Raw genomic sequence first — 17,033 nt, 5'->3', positions numbered from 1 at the left:
TTGTTAAAGGTAGAGGTTATTAAACGACCGGAGAGGGACATTGTCATATTCCTTTGCAAACTTGAAAGAATATTTTCACTTGTGTTTTTTGATGTCATGGTATACCTAACGATTCACTTACCACATGAGGCTAAGCTTGCAGGCCCAATACAATATCGTTGTATGTGTCCGATCGAAAGTGGTAGAACCTATTAAAATTTTTATTCATTCTATAAACTACATATATCTATGTTTTCGTATGTATAACATAGTGGTTTTGTATACAGATACCTTCACAAACTAAAACAATTTGTGAGGAACAAGGCACGTCTAAAGGGATATATTGCTGAGGTGTACATTGATAATAAGTGTCTGACATTTTTCTCTATGTATCTTCATGGCATATAGACTGGATTCAACCGAGAAGATTGGAATGCCGATGAAGGGCAGGAGCATGAACAAGGACTCATATCTGTCTTCGCACATAACATCCATCTTTTAGGATCCCCGATGTTTCAAGATATAGGCCTTGGGGATCAAGCAAAGGTGCGGTGGTATGTGTTGTATAATTATGAAGAAATGGAGTCGTACATAGAGTAAGTCTTCCCTCGATAATTGTATCTCTACATACGATGATCTTAATATTTCTTACTGATGACGTGCCAATTATGTGTAGCAAACACACCGAGGAAATGAAGTCCCAATACCCGATAAATTATGATCGAATGTATCTGGCTCAGTTTTCAGAATGGTTCGCAAAACATGTAAGATTTCACCTTGTATCTCACCACACTTAGAAATTTGTTGTATTGCATAATATTTAAACCTAAGAAAATTCCTAAACAATTACTGTTTGTACGTGATAATAGATAAAGACATTATGTGCTAGCAACTCTGTGGATGCGTCTGATGCACTCTACTCACTAGCGTGTGGCCCTGATAGATGTGTATCTAAATATATAGGGTGTATTGTAACTGGGATTCGGTTCCACACTGAAGAGTGTGAAAAGTATAGGACCACACAAAATAGTGGGGTGGTTGTGAAAAGAACACATGAGGAGGTAGAAATTGACTTTTATGGCATTTTTACGGATATTATTGAGCTAAGTTATTGTATGAGAAAGCGGGTGTACTTATTTAAATGTGATTGGTGGGACATTAGAAATAAGAAGTTGGGAATACAAACTGACAGCTACTTTACGAGTGTAAATTTATCTCGAAAGTGGTTTAAGGACGACCCATTTGTCCTCGCCAGCCAAGCCAAACAAGTATTTTACCTCGCTGACACCAAGTTAGGCGGCTCTTAGCACGTGGTGCAGAAAATAAAGCCTAGGAACATATTTGACGTTCCCGGAGAAAACATTGAAAATAGCGAGGACGGGACAAATGAAACATCTAGGGTTAAACAAGCATATCAAGAAGACATGCCATATAAGGATAGAGGGACTGATCCAAATGTTAATATTGATGTGGTGCAATTGGACAGAGATGATGTGCCACCTGATTAAGTTGGTGCCCTAATAATGTATGACATTGTTAGAGATGATAGCGGTTTCATTGATGATGACGTTGCAGACGATGAAGAGGAAATACTGATCAGTAATAGTGATGGTGAAGAAGAAATAGTCCTAAGCGATAGTGATACAGATGACGATTATTAAATGTACACATGATTTACATGTCATTTTTCAATTCGAATAATTTATGTATTACATGTATACGTGAAAATTACAAGTCATGATTTATTCCTTTAATTGACTTGTTTATAATCCATATTTGCAGTTGAGTTAATTTCTGATCATGTCTTCCTCAAACCGGAGCGTAGCGGAAGCAAACAGCATACTTCATCAACTATTGTGGATGGACTTTCTGGCCCTATCTTCATCCGGTAGGGCCAAAGAGATACTCGGTCTGGTCGATGAGTGTAGGGAGGAATATATTGACAATGACTCGGATCAAAGCTTATACAATCTTAAAGAAATTTCAGACCTGATGGAGGAATATAACCGCGAAAAACTTTGTATGGAAGATGCGATTTTCTCACTTGCACATCTGATTGGAATCCCGAGAGACTAGATTTCTTTTATTGTGATTGGCATGTTGGTTGTAACAATGTTGAGTGTTTCACACAGCTTGACATATACTTCTGCAGCGTACAATAACTTACGCAGGAAGTACTTCGGATAGTTGATCCAAAGTGTTTCATATTACAATGAAATATATGTATTTAATATAGAATGACAATGTGTAATGGAATTTTTAAATTTTACTAGAATGTTTACGGTTTTATTATATTCTGCTTGCATTATAGTGTAATGGGTACAAATTCATTCTACTATCAACACTACTTGTATAATGTTTTAGTATATTTCACTTGCACTGTAAAGTTTAATGTGTTTATTATATTGATGTTCATACACTTGTACTAACGTTGTTTAAATTTATAAGTTCGTACTTCGTACATATTCAGTCATAGCACTAGGTGAGAGATCACATCGTTCGTGCATTGGATATATCCCTTCCATCCGTGATGCGGTGGAGACAACATCGATGTTGCATGCTGCATCATAAGCGTCTGAGCCCTCGGTTCAACATACACTGGGCACTGCATGTGAGTGTAGACATCTATTTTTTTTAGTAACATTTGTTTATGTTTAGACTTACATATTTATTTTACGACAGCATCGTCGACCAGCCGACGAGGACGTGGACCCATGCTTGGGTTAGTTTTAGAGCGATTTACGCATGAGGGTAGGGTGACGGTAGAGTTCCCATAGGATTGCCTTAGACTTGTTGGAGACAATGCTAGATTGTTTACATCGGAGGTTAGTGTCCTATGTCGATCTCTGATCCCTGCCACGACCCCTATTAGGCAGACGTGATAAATGATGTGCGTCAGCTCATCCGTCAGCGCCTTCAAGTGAATTTTAGTAAATTAAATTTTATATTCTAAAAGTTCATTTATAGTTAAGTTATTTTCTTAATATGATTATTGCCATAATCTATTATTTACAAAACTGTAGGATAAATTTGTCCTAGATCTGAGTGTTCCCTACATTTCCCATGCCGTTGACGACATAGTCAAGGAGTGGTTCAAGGAGTACCGCGGGGAGTCCGTACTGTCCGCACCGCCGCAGGTGACTACAGACGACTGGTGGACACTTTGTGAGAGATTTTCGTCTGAGCTTTTTCAGGTAATATTTACATGTTTATAATATCTTAAAGTAACAATTAAATTCACAATTAATAACAATATATTACGAATAATGTGTTCAGAAGAGGAGTAGAATAAATTCTGTGAATAGGGGAAAGTTGGAAGTGAACCACGTAGCTGGTTCAAAGTCATTTGTATGACATCGTCACGACATGGTAAGAAATTTCTGGTGATTATTAAGTTCATATATTCAAAGTCATTTATATTAACTTTATTGTCCTTTCAATTGTGCAGCGAGATTCCATCACCGGCCAAGAGCGTGGACCAGGAGACCTCTACAGAGGGACTTATTGTCAGTAGGCAACGAGATCTTAGGTTTATCCTAGAGCCAGCGAGAATTGGGTAAAAATCCTTACATTGTAAAATTTAATTGCATTGAATTATAATAAGGTCATTCATTATGAAAATTCATATGTTTTTATTACAGGCGACGATGGACAGCATACATAATCAGCCCACTCCCAATAGTAGTCAGCGGAGTGAGATAGATATCCTAAGCGAGGTGCTTGACACCCGTTCTAGATATGTGCATGGGCTTGGCCATAGTGCTAAGCTCATGACACCTACTAGACCTGCCTCCAGCCGATCCGTCGCTGGCGAGAGCGCCCTACGCCGAGCTGATATCGCAGAGAGAGAGGTTCAGCAGATACAGGTCATCATCGATGAGATCAAAGAGTAGCTGGACAGGCAGAGGTAGGAGGACAAGAGACGATGGAAGGAGTAGGAGAGGAGGATCGAGGAGATGCGGGTGGAGTATAAGCGATGGATGCAGAAGATGTTTCAGGCTCTCGCTACACTCTTAGCCATCAATGCCCCACCACCTCTGCCTTCATCTTTGTGATTTTTATTATTTTATTTATGATTTATTTTATACGAATGTTAAACTTATATGTATTTGTGCATGGATGAATGTGATGTGGTTAAGATTGTTTGTGTATGTATGTATGTTGTTTGTGTTTGGATGGATGTAGTTTGTGTTTGGACGGATGTGGCTGTGAGTATAATGAACATATATTGTAACAAGTATATATCAGAAATTTTTTCCTGAATTTTGAAAAAAATACTATTACCGACGAAATATTTTGTTGGTAATAGTACGTTGAAAACTTACACCGACGAAATATTTCATAGGTAGAAATTTATACAAAAATTTATACCGACAAAATATGTTGTTAGTAATAGTAGGTTGAAAACTTATACCGATGAAACATTTCGTAGCTAGAAATTAATACAAATAGTTTATACCAACGAAATATCTCGTAGGTAAAAGTTTATACTAGTGACATATTTTGTAGTTAAAAGTTTAATCCACAGTTTATACGGACAAAATATTTCGTGGGTAAAAGTTTAATCCACAGTTTTTACCTACGAAATATTTCATAGGCAAAAGTTTAATCCACATTTTTTACCTACGAAATATTTTGAAGGTAAAAGTTTAATCCATATTTTTTACCTACGAAATATTTCATAAGTAAAAGTTTAATACACAGTTTTACCGACGAAATATTTCGTCGGTATAAACTGTGTTTACCGACAAAATATATTGTTTTTTTACCAAAAGTAACATGTTTTGCTGACAATTTTTTTCATCAGTAATTATGTTACCATTGCCGACGAAGTAGTATTTCGTCGGGAAAAGCCTTTAGCTACGGTCTTACTACGATAGTATTTCTATGACATATTTCATCGGTAATAATAATTACCAATGAAAAAATATGAAATAACGATGAAATATATCGTCGGTAAAAGAGCAAATTCCTATAGTGATTATTATTTTCACTATCACCCTCAAATTTAGATGCTCAACAAACGAGTTAGAAAAAATTGTGATCACTCTCCTCGCATTGTATTTCTTGATTATCTTGAGGTTGAATTATTAATGAGGCATGACTTAATTATCCAAATGGAGGATGCAAACGTTCTTAATAATCTTTTGACATCTTGGAATGTTTGCATGATGTTTTAATTGACTTGTTCTTGAGCATCCATGAATCTCTAAACTAGATCTTCTTGGGTATTCTTCGGTAGGATCTTATAAGTAGGGGGCCCAAGGAGATAATTGTTAGAATTTATGGTTGATTCCCCTCTTTAATTTAAATTATGATGGTTCCTCCAATCAAGATCATACGTGTCATATGTGGGTGTACACAATGGTTATTAATAAGCATTTTAACCCATATAATAATCATGTATTTTCTTCTCAACTAGTGGAACATTATGTACTTTGTTTTCATCATAACCTAGTTGGTCTCAATCGTAGTTCCAACTAAATTATGAGATATAAGGCTTTTCCTAACATAATGATCTGACAACTCTTCAATCAATATCTCGTCTCTTAGAAGCTAATTAAAGTATTCTCATGTCCACTCTGGCATAACATTATAAAATTCTAATTCTAAACCTAAACTTTAAAAAAAATAATTAAAAAAAAAATCCTACAACAATATGAAAAGCAAGTATAGGGAGTGAGGATGGTTGTTACCGGTCAGAAGGGATTCAACAATCCAACAAAACCAAAACAAGAAAACAATGTTAGTAATGTTAGAAAAATTCAAAAAAGAAAAAAAGAAACTTAAAAAATTCTAGAATTTTGAAACCTAAAAAAAAATGAAACACTATGTTAGCAAAATTAAAAAAAAATAGAAAAACCTAACTTAAAAAAAAAAATCCTTAAAAAACCTAAAGCTAATTGTATTCAACACTACTCCCTGAAAACGACACCAAGCCCTTAGTCTATTCAAAAGAATAACAACGCTAAGTGTAGGTTTATGATGTAGTAATAACTCGGTGAGACCAAGGTCAAATCCTCAAATAATGGGAAACCTAACTAGAACTAATATAAAAGTAGAGGGTTTGTCCGGGTTTTAATACAATGAATAGGTTAAAGCTTTAAAAAAATAAAAAATAAAAGACTAAGGACCAAGGAATCCACTCATAAGAATCATAATATCTCATTCATTGATTCAACTTTTATAACTAAATTGGAATTGAAGTCGTATCCTATCAAATTGGAGAATAATTCTATTAAACCAATTATCAATCATCAATACCAACAAAAATATGAATTCGATTGAATGATTCTCCCATAAAGCACTCGGATGTCAATCGAATGGAATCAAAAGTATTTAGTGTACCTGGAGGCAACAATAAATTAATCAATTATTCATATTGATTTCTTCTCAAATTGATCATTGTACTTGCACTTTTAAGCATCCAATGTGCCTAGAGTTGACAATGGATCAATGATGAAATAACACAAAAGTTTGAAAGTAAAATCCAAATCTATTTCAATCTACTATCATCATTTAAACCATTGTTATTAAATCATAAAAACTAATTATTATAATTAACAAAAAGCTTCATCCCTTACCGTTCGCTAAGAGATTAGCCTAACATGGCTAAGAACTTAGAAAAAATTAAAATAAAATAACATAAAAGATAAATTAGAAACAATGGATTAAATAAGAAGAACAGCTCTGTAGAAGCTCCGCCACCCCTAGGTCTCTCTCCCAAGCCCCAATTCGTACTTAAAAGAGCCTAAAACACCCATTTAAATAAGAAAATTATACATCAACTTTGCGCTGAGTTCAGAATTTTGCACTTTTGTTTTGGTTGGTCACACTAACGATGACCTTCAGTCACACCAAAGTTAAATTGAGTCCAGACAAAGATGCCTTCGACTGCAATCGAATTTCCTTAAAATATGTATGGAGTCTTTAACTCCCTTAGGTCGCATCGAACATTCCTTCTATGGCACCGTACATGATTTCGGTCAAACCTAAGTGTCGAGCTTAATTAAGTCTAAAAATAACTTCTTCTTGCTAGAATGTTTTGGGCACTTTCAGTCGAATAAAACCAACCTTAGGTGGGACTGAACAGTCTGTTATTTCTGTTGTTGAACTTTGGGACTTTTTAGTCCTTTCTCCATTCTTTGTAGTTTGTTTTCTTGGATCTTTTGCATGTAAATTCTTCAATAATGTCTTTCAAATTTTAATTATTCACTTGATCATTCTTTGAGCAAATTAACCCTTAAATATAAGGAAAGATAATGTAATTAAGAGGTAATATGAAATATTTAATTATTAACAGAAGCCTTCCCTTGGACAAGTTTGTAGAGCAACATACCAATAGTGTTTTATAGGTCATAAGGTAAACCTACAACGCGTTGGTTATTCAAAGATTTATTTATAAAAGTGCCCTGGAAGTAAGGTAATCCTTGTAATTTGGGTTAATTGTCTTCTCCAAGATTTATTTATAAAAGTGCCCTGGTTTGTTAAATTTCATGAATGTTGAAGTTAGTCTTACAAATGAGCCCTAAATTGAAGATTACAAGATCAAGAACTCAACTGAGAAGAAGTTTGAGTGCTCCAAACAGGGAAATGAAGCCTCACTTCCCTAACCAAACCCTTGAGGTATATGACCCCATTTAACTTAATCTTACCCCAAAAATCATCTTTGGTAAGCTTAAGTTTTGAACACTTAGAATATTAGAGGAGTAGATGTAAGACCCTAGCCTGAGTATCCGTTTTGATTATCTTAGTCCCGCGGTCCTACTGGTCAAATCCCAGCAACCCGCAACCTATAGAATCTATTTGCAGTCATCCTTAAGTCCTTTCATATAGACCCAACCCAGATCAACTCGAAACCTATGCCATTATGACTATATCGATGCCACAATTCCAACACCGTGTCTCGTGTGTCTATCTGATATGTACATCTTAAGTTATGGGCCGCGCATTATATGGGTCATTGATCATGCATCTGGGACTCACCTCGACCCTTGCACGTTTCCCCATGTGGGCCCCACCCTAGTGCACCTTTTTCTATACAAGCTACCATGATTGCCTAGCCTAGCCTAGCAATTATGTGTTTCTCTTTTCTAAAATAATCATGAGATTTCTTTTTTACTTCCCCATGTATTTCTCTTCCCCAAGCAAGTTATTCCCTTAAAACCCATATTTCCCTCCTAACTCATCATTGCTACTACTACTTCCCTCCTCTCTCTTCTATTATCTCTCATTTCTCTCTTTCTCCTTTCCTTACTAGGTGGAACATTCACCTCTCCCTCCAAAATCTAGCAACATCTCCATCTTCTCTCTCCCAATCCCACCATCTAAACCCCATCACCACCATTAGAATCCCACCTTTGGAGCTATGGAGTCTATGTCTTGAAGAGGTTGGGCGATCTTGAAGGTGGGTGATGCATTTGGAGCTCCTTCCTTCCTTTCTTCTTACATATTTCTTTTCTCATGTTTCGGAGTATGTAGGACCGACCAATCAATGGTGGAGGTCTTACATAACTCCATGATGTGTGGCTAGAAGCCCACTTGATGTATGCATGTTGCCATAGTGGGCCATTCTCCATGGATCCATCATGATGGACTCGTTTCGATTTAGGATTTGTTGGGTCAACTAGACCATAACTGTATGGTGGGGATGGCATCCCTACCTCAGAAATTTCTTGATTTGTAGAGATCTTATGCATGCATGCATGTAAGATGAAAGGTGTGGATTGCATTGGTGGAGGGTTCATAGTGTCGGAACCCTCCCCTATGGTCATTGATCTCTCTCTCTCTCTCTCTCTCTCTCTCTCTCTCTCTCTCTCTCTCTCTCCCTCTCTTTCTCTTTATTTCTTCCCTCTTTACTACTGATGTGGTGGCCCACTGATGAGACGAAAAACAACCCCAACCCATCAGATTTTTGGGACGCCCAAGCCCACTAGGCTGGATGTCCATATGCATGTTGGTTGTATGGATTGGATGACCCCATAAGGCATGATTTCTTGGAGATTTATGGGTGGATTTGGGTCTGGAATTTTTATGGTCCATTAAGGTGGACCTCACTTATATTATTGGGCATAAATCCCTTTGGATATTTTTCTATGGGCTGAAAATGGACAGCATATGTTGCTATCCAATTTTCAAGCCCATTTGCTGTATGGTTTTTGGGCATGGTTTTAGGCTTGTTTGTGAGGCTTCTTTCCCTGATTTCTTTTGGGGTTTTCTGAGGTGTGGACCCCACCTTGATGTAGGATGGGGCCCACATCATTTATCCCTTGATTGAAACCTATGGGATGGGCCAAAGAGGGTTGGACGTCCAGAATTTTCTGGACTATCCAGCAGTGCTGCATGTTGGAAATGGACCTATTACACCTTGTTTTTAGGGAAAGTGGGTCACTCTAGTGGACCCCACTTGTTGTCCATACATAGGAGGATGAAATCCATCCATTTTCCCCTGGGTTTGGCAGGCCTAAGACCACCCCATGAGGTGTCAAAGATGGTGACATCAACAATTTCAGCAGCAGAATTTTCTGGATATACCTTGCTGTACTTTTTTGTGTGATTGTTTTAAGCTTGTGTATGGCCTCCAAATTTGTCTCCATTGTGGCCTACCTTGCTGAGACCCCTTTTATATGATTGTAGGGCATCTGGGGCACCAGATTTTGGGTGTTCATGGCTGGACAGCAGCCATGCTGGACGTCCCATGGTGGTTAATGTCCAACATGGGCTGGCCGTACCACCCTCCTAGAGCCCACCATGATATAATGTTTCATCCAAGTTTCCATCCACTTTGTATGTCCAGCCCACCCTTAAGTGAGACATCTATGATGGGGCCCACTTTAACCTTTGATGTGGGCTAGGCTGTCCAACACCTTGGACCGCCCACCCCTAGTAGGATGCCCACTACATTGGGATGTTGTTGGACCTTCAATCCAGCAGGAAGGCCCACTTGATTTATGTGTTTTGTATGCACTCCCTATGTGGTGGCCCCCCCTGTACATGTTGTTGGACCACCTTGGACTTGTATGTCAGTAAAAAAATCTATTTTTTTACTAAGCTCCAGCAGGCGCAGATAGCTGGTGGGCTAAAAATCCAGCATGATACTCTATAAATGTGCATTGTTATGGCTAGAGTTTAAGGGTGTGGAGCCCACCATATTGTGAGGATTTGTGGAGATATTTCATGCCTTTATTCCCCTGGCTTTTGGGCTTAATTAATGCATCTTAGAGGCCCACTTTGGTTGGGTTGTATGGACATATATGTAACTAAATTTTTAGGACTCCTTGTAGGCCCAGATGGGTTGGAACTTCCTAGATAGGCCTAGTGGATTTATGGTCCATGTCCATCATTATGTTAGGCTGGTTCGATTGGAAATGAATGTGTGGTTGGACCCTTGGTTGCCCACCAAATCAACTAGACTTTGGGCTAAGGTTGTAAGGCCCAATTGGTTTAACTTGAATATGATTCTTGCTTATGTGATTGGGGTAATGGGCTGCCCACTAGGCCCACCATAATGTATGGACTTGGTGACCTCATTCTTAGGCCATAACCTTCCTTTTTGGGCTGACATTATTATGTATGGATTGGGCCATGTATTGCCCTTGGGACCCATGTGATGTATGTAGGCCTTGGGCCATTTATTGAGGCCCATCATGTGATGAATGTGATATATATATATATATATATATATATAGTTGCCCATTTTATATTTATGGTTGTACTCGGGCCGCCTTGATTCTTGGTAGAATGTTATTGGGCTACCTTCTTGGGACAAATGGTGGTTGAATGTCCACATTTGTAGCCTCATGGTAGGCCCACTTGCATCTATAGGTGGCTAAAGGTCCACCATAGACCCTAATTAGGCCCATTCTTATTATTTAGGCCCATGCCATTACCTATCCTAGTCTTGTGGGCTACCCCAGGATATTGGGCCCCCACTAGATGTTGTATTCTTTTTGAAAAATTGTCTAAGTACCTACACCCTACTTAGTTGGGCGGAGAGTACATCTTCACCGCATTGGCATCTTTGTTCATCTTCATGACCCACTCACATACACATCATATGCATACTTGGTTGAGATGTCAATGGTCATGGTTATGCCATTGGGCAGGATATTGTGAGGGATGGAGTTACCCCTCTTGAGCACGTTGGATGCTTGGGGCTGATGCATGGTTGATATGTGTGATTCATCCATTTGGTGTTGCATAGCATGATTGACATTCGCCCTCGCTTCATCAGGGCCATAGCCTCCATAGGCATATCGTGGATGATTAGATTTGGACACCAAAAATGTTACTTGAGCATTTAGGGCACTTAGGATGTCCTTGGGTGAAAGCCCCTAAACCTTCATGGTACTAGGAGACGCCTCAATGCCAAGACCAAGTGGAAAATATGAGTGCCTAAGTGCCTTATACAATTAGGCCGCGTCTCCCACTGTTACGCGGTCAGTTGAGATGAGGTGTGGTCGTACCTGCTTGAGTAAGGGGACAATAGCTAGGCTGAGTTTGACTAGCTCATGAATGAGTCCGTTACCATCGAGCCTTGCTGGCGATTGGCTGTCCACAGGAGGGTCATGAGGTCTCTTACGCTCATTAGACTATGCGGCTAGGAGAGCGGCAGTCGGCTGGCAGTGTATTTGACCCCGGTGATTTTCTTAAAGTGAAACTTTATGGATATGTGGACTGGATATGAGGACTGGCATGATTGCATTTGTACTTCGCATATGGCATTAGCTATGTAGGCCTCTTGTGCATTGCCTTAGTATAGCGCCCGGTACTCATGTGTTGCATTGCATAGCCTTGTGATGGCTTATGACATTCATGCTTAGTATAACATAGTATAGCATAGCCTTAGTATGGTTGTTGGCATTGATGGTATTCATGGTTCATGCCGCATTTCTGCGTTCTCTGATATTTCTTTTCCGGCACTGATATTACACACACTTTCACTGCCCTCTAAGTTTTTTATAAGATTATGCACAATTGATGCGTGCAAGAGATTCTAGGTAGCAGTCATAGTTGAGAAGGAGTGAGGAGCGTGCTAATGACCTTTTTAGAGTTGTCGTTATTTAGATCTTGTATTCTTTTGAGCCTATACCTTGTATAAAGTTTAAATTCCTAGTGGATTTTCTAATATTGCTCCTTAGTTATCACTTGTGGTTACTATGTTATGATCTTGGGTATGCTCTTTATGGATCAGATTTATGTTATAGAAATCCTCCTTATAGGATCCCAGGATTAGAACCTGGTGAATGGGTGCCAGGAGCTAAGAATGGGGTACTACGGAGGCTATCGGCGCCAGAATCGACTATCGGGATTCTTGTGAGTTTGGTCACTGAGTTCAGGGCATGACAGTAAACATGAACTATACAGGTAAAATTGATTGCATTGATTTGCAATCGAAGACATTTTTAATTTTATCGAACATGGTTCGATTGCATCGAGAAATAGGCCCATTTGGTCCAGCCACAAAAGGACCATCTGCTGAGAAATGTCGATTATATCGAATAGAGTTTAATGATTTTGAAATTCAAATTTTGATAGCATGGAACCATCTTCGATGGCATCGACTAAGGGTACTCCCTCTATACAGAAAATATTCTCTAAGTGTTAATCGATATAATCGATTCACCTTCGATCATATTGAGAGTAAGTTCTTAATGGAATCGAAGACTGTTCGTTTACATCGAACATCAGGAACATTTTATCCAGCAAGCCATTCAGGTGTTGAGGGTTAAATATTGCATATTATCCACAATTTATATCTTGGTTTTATGAAAATGATACTGCTTAATGTTATATTTTATGCATGTTCATGTTGCAAGGTGAATTTGAGAGCTTAGATTGAAAAGAATGCTAAAAGCATGGATTTAGTGCTCAAGAATCACCAAGGCAAATGAGGGATCTTAAGAGACCAAGAACGAAGAATTCTCATGCCTAAGATCCCAAAAACCAAATACAAAGGATGAAGAAAAGATTGGCAAAGGCATAAGTTAAGCAGTAGAAAAACAGGACAGATCAATGCCACCTAAGCCAACTTCGGTGCCACCAAAAGTGCACAAAATAGTCCAGCAAGAAAACAACTTAATACGGTGCTACCTAAGCTTAATTTGGTGCCACCTAAGCCAATTTCGGTGCTACCTGAGTACTATACACATACAATTTCAAATGCAATAAAATTTCAGATATGATTTCGGTGCCACCGAAGCTAATTTAAGTGCTACCAAAATCACACAAAGTTATTATGAAACAGGGCCGACATGGATTATGTAATTTGAGGTAGTTTGTTGAAATTCTAAGTCGGTGCATAAGAGGGGGATTCACAACTATAAACAGGAGTCCCTAGGATGTTCCTAGGCATCTTCTAGGGTTAAAGGAGTGGAGCAAAAGGGTGGAGCCACCGTGTAAGACCAGTATCCTAGACTGTATCATTCCATAGGCTTCCGCGGTCCTTCCGGTCGAATTTCAGCGACCCGCTATCTGTTATTGGCATTTGCGCATGACCCTAAGTTGTATCATATCGATCTAAGTCGGCTCGACCTGAGACTTATATCATTGCGACCGTGCCGTCACCGCAGTTCTGATGTCGGGTCTCGTGTGCCAAGACGATACTCGGACCAGGAGATGTAGGCCGTGTCCAGTTCGAGGAAAACGTCGCGTGTTGCAAATTCGTAAAGAATCCATCGTATCAATCACTTTACTTGTTAATGTACACCCATTACTCTATCCCATCCTCAAGTACAAAAGAAACCCTTAAAAGTCAACTCTCCCTTACACAAATATACTCATCCATCCCTCTCTCCCATCACTCCTCTCTCATCATCTCTCTCTTTCATTCTCTCTCATTTTTCCTCCCAAGCAACCCACGTCCAAGCTCCCAATGAGAGAGCTAGTGTGGCCCACCTTCCTACCTCCCATCTCCACCATTCAAGGTCCATCTTAACCGTTGGAATCATTTCCTTGGAGCTCTAGAGACTATAGGCGAAAAAAGGAAGAGAAGATCAAAGGTGGGTGCTTTTCTCTCTCTCTCTCTCTCTCTCTCTCTCTCTCTCTCTCTTTCTCATTTTTGTGTGATGTGTGGCCCACTCGGATGGACCCCACCTTAATATATGTCTTATCCAAACTGTCCAAGTCATGTGGACCCTACCTTATGGTGGTGGAAAAACACAAGTATCAGATTGATTCAAATCAAGTGGGCCATGTTCATGTGGGACCCACCTTGATGAGATGTGGGCCACGTCCATGTGGGACCCACCATGATGCCTGTGTCATTCCACACCGTCCAGCATCCAGAGACGCTGGACGTGGCTCAATATAGACGTGTGAACTGGCTTGGGGTGTGGCCAATAATGAAGTGTGAACTGACGTTGGGGTGTACTAAGCTTGGGGTGGGCCACTCATACAGGCCCCACCTTGATGTATGTATATAATCCATGTCGTCTATCCCGTTCCTCGGCTCATGTCAAGCGTTGAGCCGAAAAATGAAGCCAATCCGATCCCCTGGCGAGCCATAGCATAGAAAACAGTGGGTTTCACCATTAAAAATTCACTCTGACCTTTTTACACACCCAAACATACCAAATATTGGACTTTCCTGGCTTGTGTTGAGCCATAGGAGCCAATGGATGAGGTGGATTCTCCTGATGTGGGCCCCACCTATGAAATTTCTTTGATAAAAATTTCAAACAGCAAACGCTGTTGCTGTCAACGTCCAGAGGACGCTGCAGCAAGCAGCGTCCGCAACTGGTTGGACGCTAGGAGAGTGGGCCCCACTTCAGGCCCCATCATCATGCGTGTTGTTCATCAACACCATGCAATTGTTGGGTCCCATTTGGAATAGTGGGCCCCCCAAAAATCAGCTGCATTTAGGATGCATGTGGCCCACACGGGGGGAAACAGTTGGATTGAATGTTTGCCAATGAAACTCCTTTTGGGTGTCACAGGGAGTTTTGGATCATTCTGAAATTTATTTTTTGTCTATGTTGAGGTCCGTGTGACCTTACCAATCGATTGGATGGCATATAACCATTATGGTGGGCCCCACATGGGACCCACCTTCTTGAAGTAGATGGGCTAGTGCATCTCACACCAGCCATATATCTGGTGGAATGACGTCACCAGATTTGTGGTCCCCACGAGGTATGTATTATACTACACCGTCCAACCATTTGATGGTGGGCCCTCCCATGATGTCTGTATTTCTATCCTCAACGTCCACACGGGAGATCCACCTGCCACGTCATCCAGCGGTGGTGGGCCCTACCTGTTGTATGTGTTGAATACACACCATCCATTTTCAACGGCACAGATCCAGTACGTGTGGGCTGCACCATTACAACGTCTGGAGGGAGGGACAAAACAAATATCAGCTTCATTCCGGGCTAAGGTGGGCCACATGTGTGGACCCAACTTTGACGTACAAGTCTCACCCATACTGTCCGTCCACGGGTCCTACATAGGGACCACCTTGATGTATGACTCCATCCAAACTGTCTAGCAAATCTGGACGGTTACACCTATGCCATCCACCTACTGTGTAGGGGCCAACGTGATGTATTTGTTTCATCCACACCGTCCAGACCATCTGGATGGTGCTGGACAATGTTTGGATGGTGTCGATCCACATGAATAATGTTTGGATGGTGCTGATTTACCTAGACAATGTTTTGGACATGCTGTGAGCTCCACCGCGATGTGGGGGGCCCGCTATTATGTATGCAGGGCCCACCTGTTAAGGGAGAGGCCCGTGTGATGGGGTCCACCTTGGTGTACATATTCTATATTCGCACCATCCAACTTTCGACGATGCTAGTGGGCCCTACTTTAATGTTGTGTTGCATATTCCCACCGTCCACGTGGATGGTGGGGCTAGTCATGATATGTGTTCTCCACGTCATCCATCTATTTTGCTGGGACCTACCATAATGTATGTTTCATCCACACCGTTTAGATTATGCTGGACAGTGCTGGACAATGTTCGGACAGTGCTGATCATCATTAGTGGGCCATGTGCCCCATGGGATGATTGTGTACAGTGATACACCTGTTACACCTACAACTATTTAAATGGTTTTTGGTGCGGCCCATGTGATGAGGCCCACCTTGATGTATTTGTGGTCATCCATGAGGCCCACCTTGATGTATTTGTGGCCCATCCACAAGGCCCACCTCGATGGGTTTGTAGCCTGTCTATGAGACCTGACGTGTTGTATATGAGCCCCATGTAATGCGGCCCACTTGATGTTTATATGGCTCATCTGGTGTATTTGAGGAAACATATGCTAGACCCACCTGTTATGTGTTTGTGGCCCTTTTATCGAGGCCCAATATGATGTTTTTATGGCCCACCTTGATATATTTGTAGCCCATCTATGTGGCCGATTAGTGCGGCCCATTGATGCAGCCCACTTGATGTGTATGTGGCCCATTAGTGCGGTCCATTGATGAGCCCACTTGATGTGTATGTGGCCCATTAGTGCGGCCCATTGATGCAGCCCACTTGATGTGTATGTGGCCCATTAGTGCAGCCCATTGATGCAACCCACTTGATGTGTATAAGGCCCATGTGCAGGGCCCATTTGCTGTGTATTAAGGCCTATGGGTTGTGGCCCATTATGATACATTTCTAGCCCATTTGGTAAGGCCCATTGTGATGTATTTTCGGCCCATTTGATAAGGCCCATTGTGATATATTTTCGGCCCATATGATGAGGCCCATTGTGATACATTTCCAGGCCATTTGGTAAGGGCCATTGTGATGTATTTTCAATCCATTTGTTAAGGCCCAATTGGATGAATGTACAGACCGATGTAATATGTGACCCCACTGTACGTTTGGCCTCATGTGGGTCACTCCTTAAGAGCAATGTTGGTTGAATGTCCACATTGATTGGCAGTGATGGTTAAACCTACGCGTTGTGACCTTTCCTTAGGCCTTGTTCGGCCGATTGTCGAGGCCGAGTATCGAGGCTGATTATCGTGACTGATTTGCCGATTCTGAGTATCGATCGATTTTGATTGTTGTGGCCGATTGACCGATTAGGAATCAAGGCCGATTATCG

The sequence above is a fragment of the Magnolia sinica genome, chromosome 7 (genome assembly GCF_029962835.1).
Source record: "Magnolia sinica isolate HGM2019 chromosome 7, MsV1, whole genome shotgun sequence".
In the NCBI taxonomy this organism is placed as follows: Eukaryota; Viridiplantae; Streptophyta; class Magnoliopsida; order Magnoliales; family Magnoliaceae; genus Magnolia; species Magnolia sinica.
Note: the sequence above shows the minus strand (reverse complement) of the source record.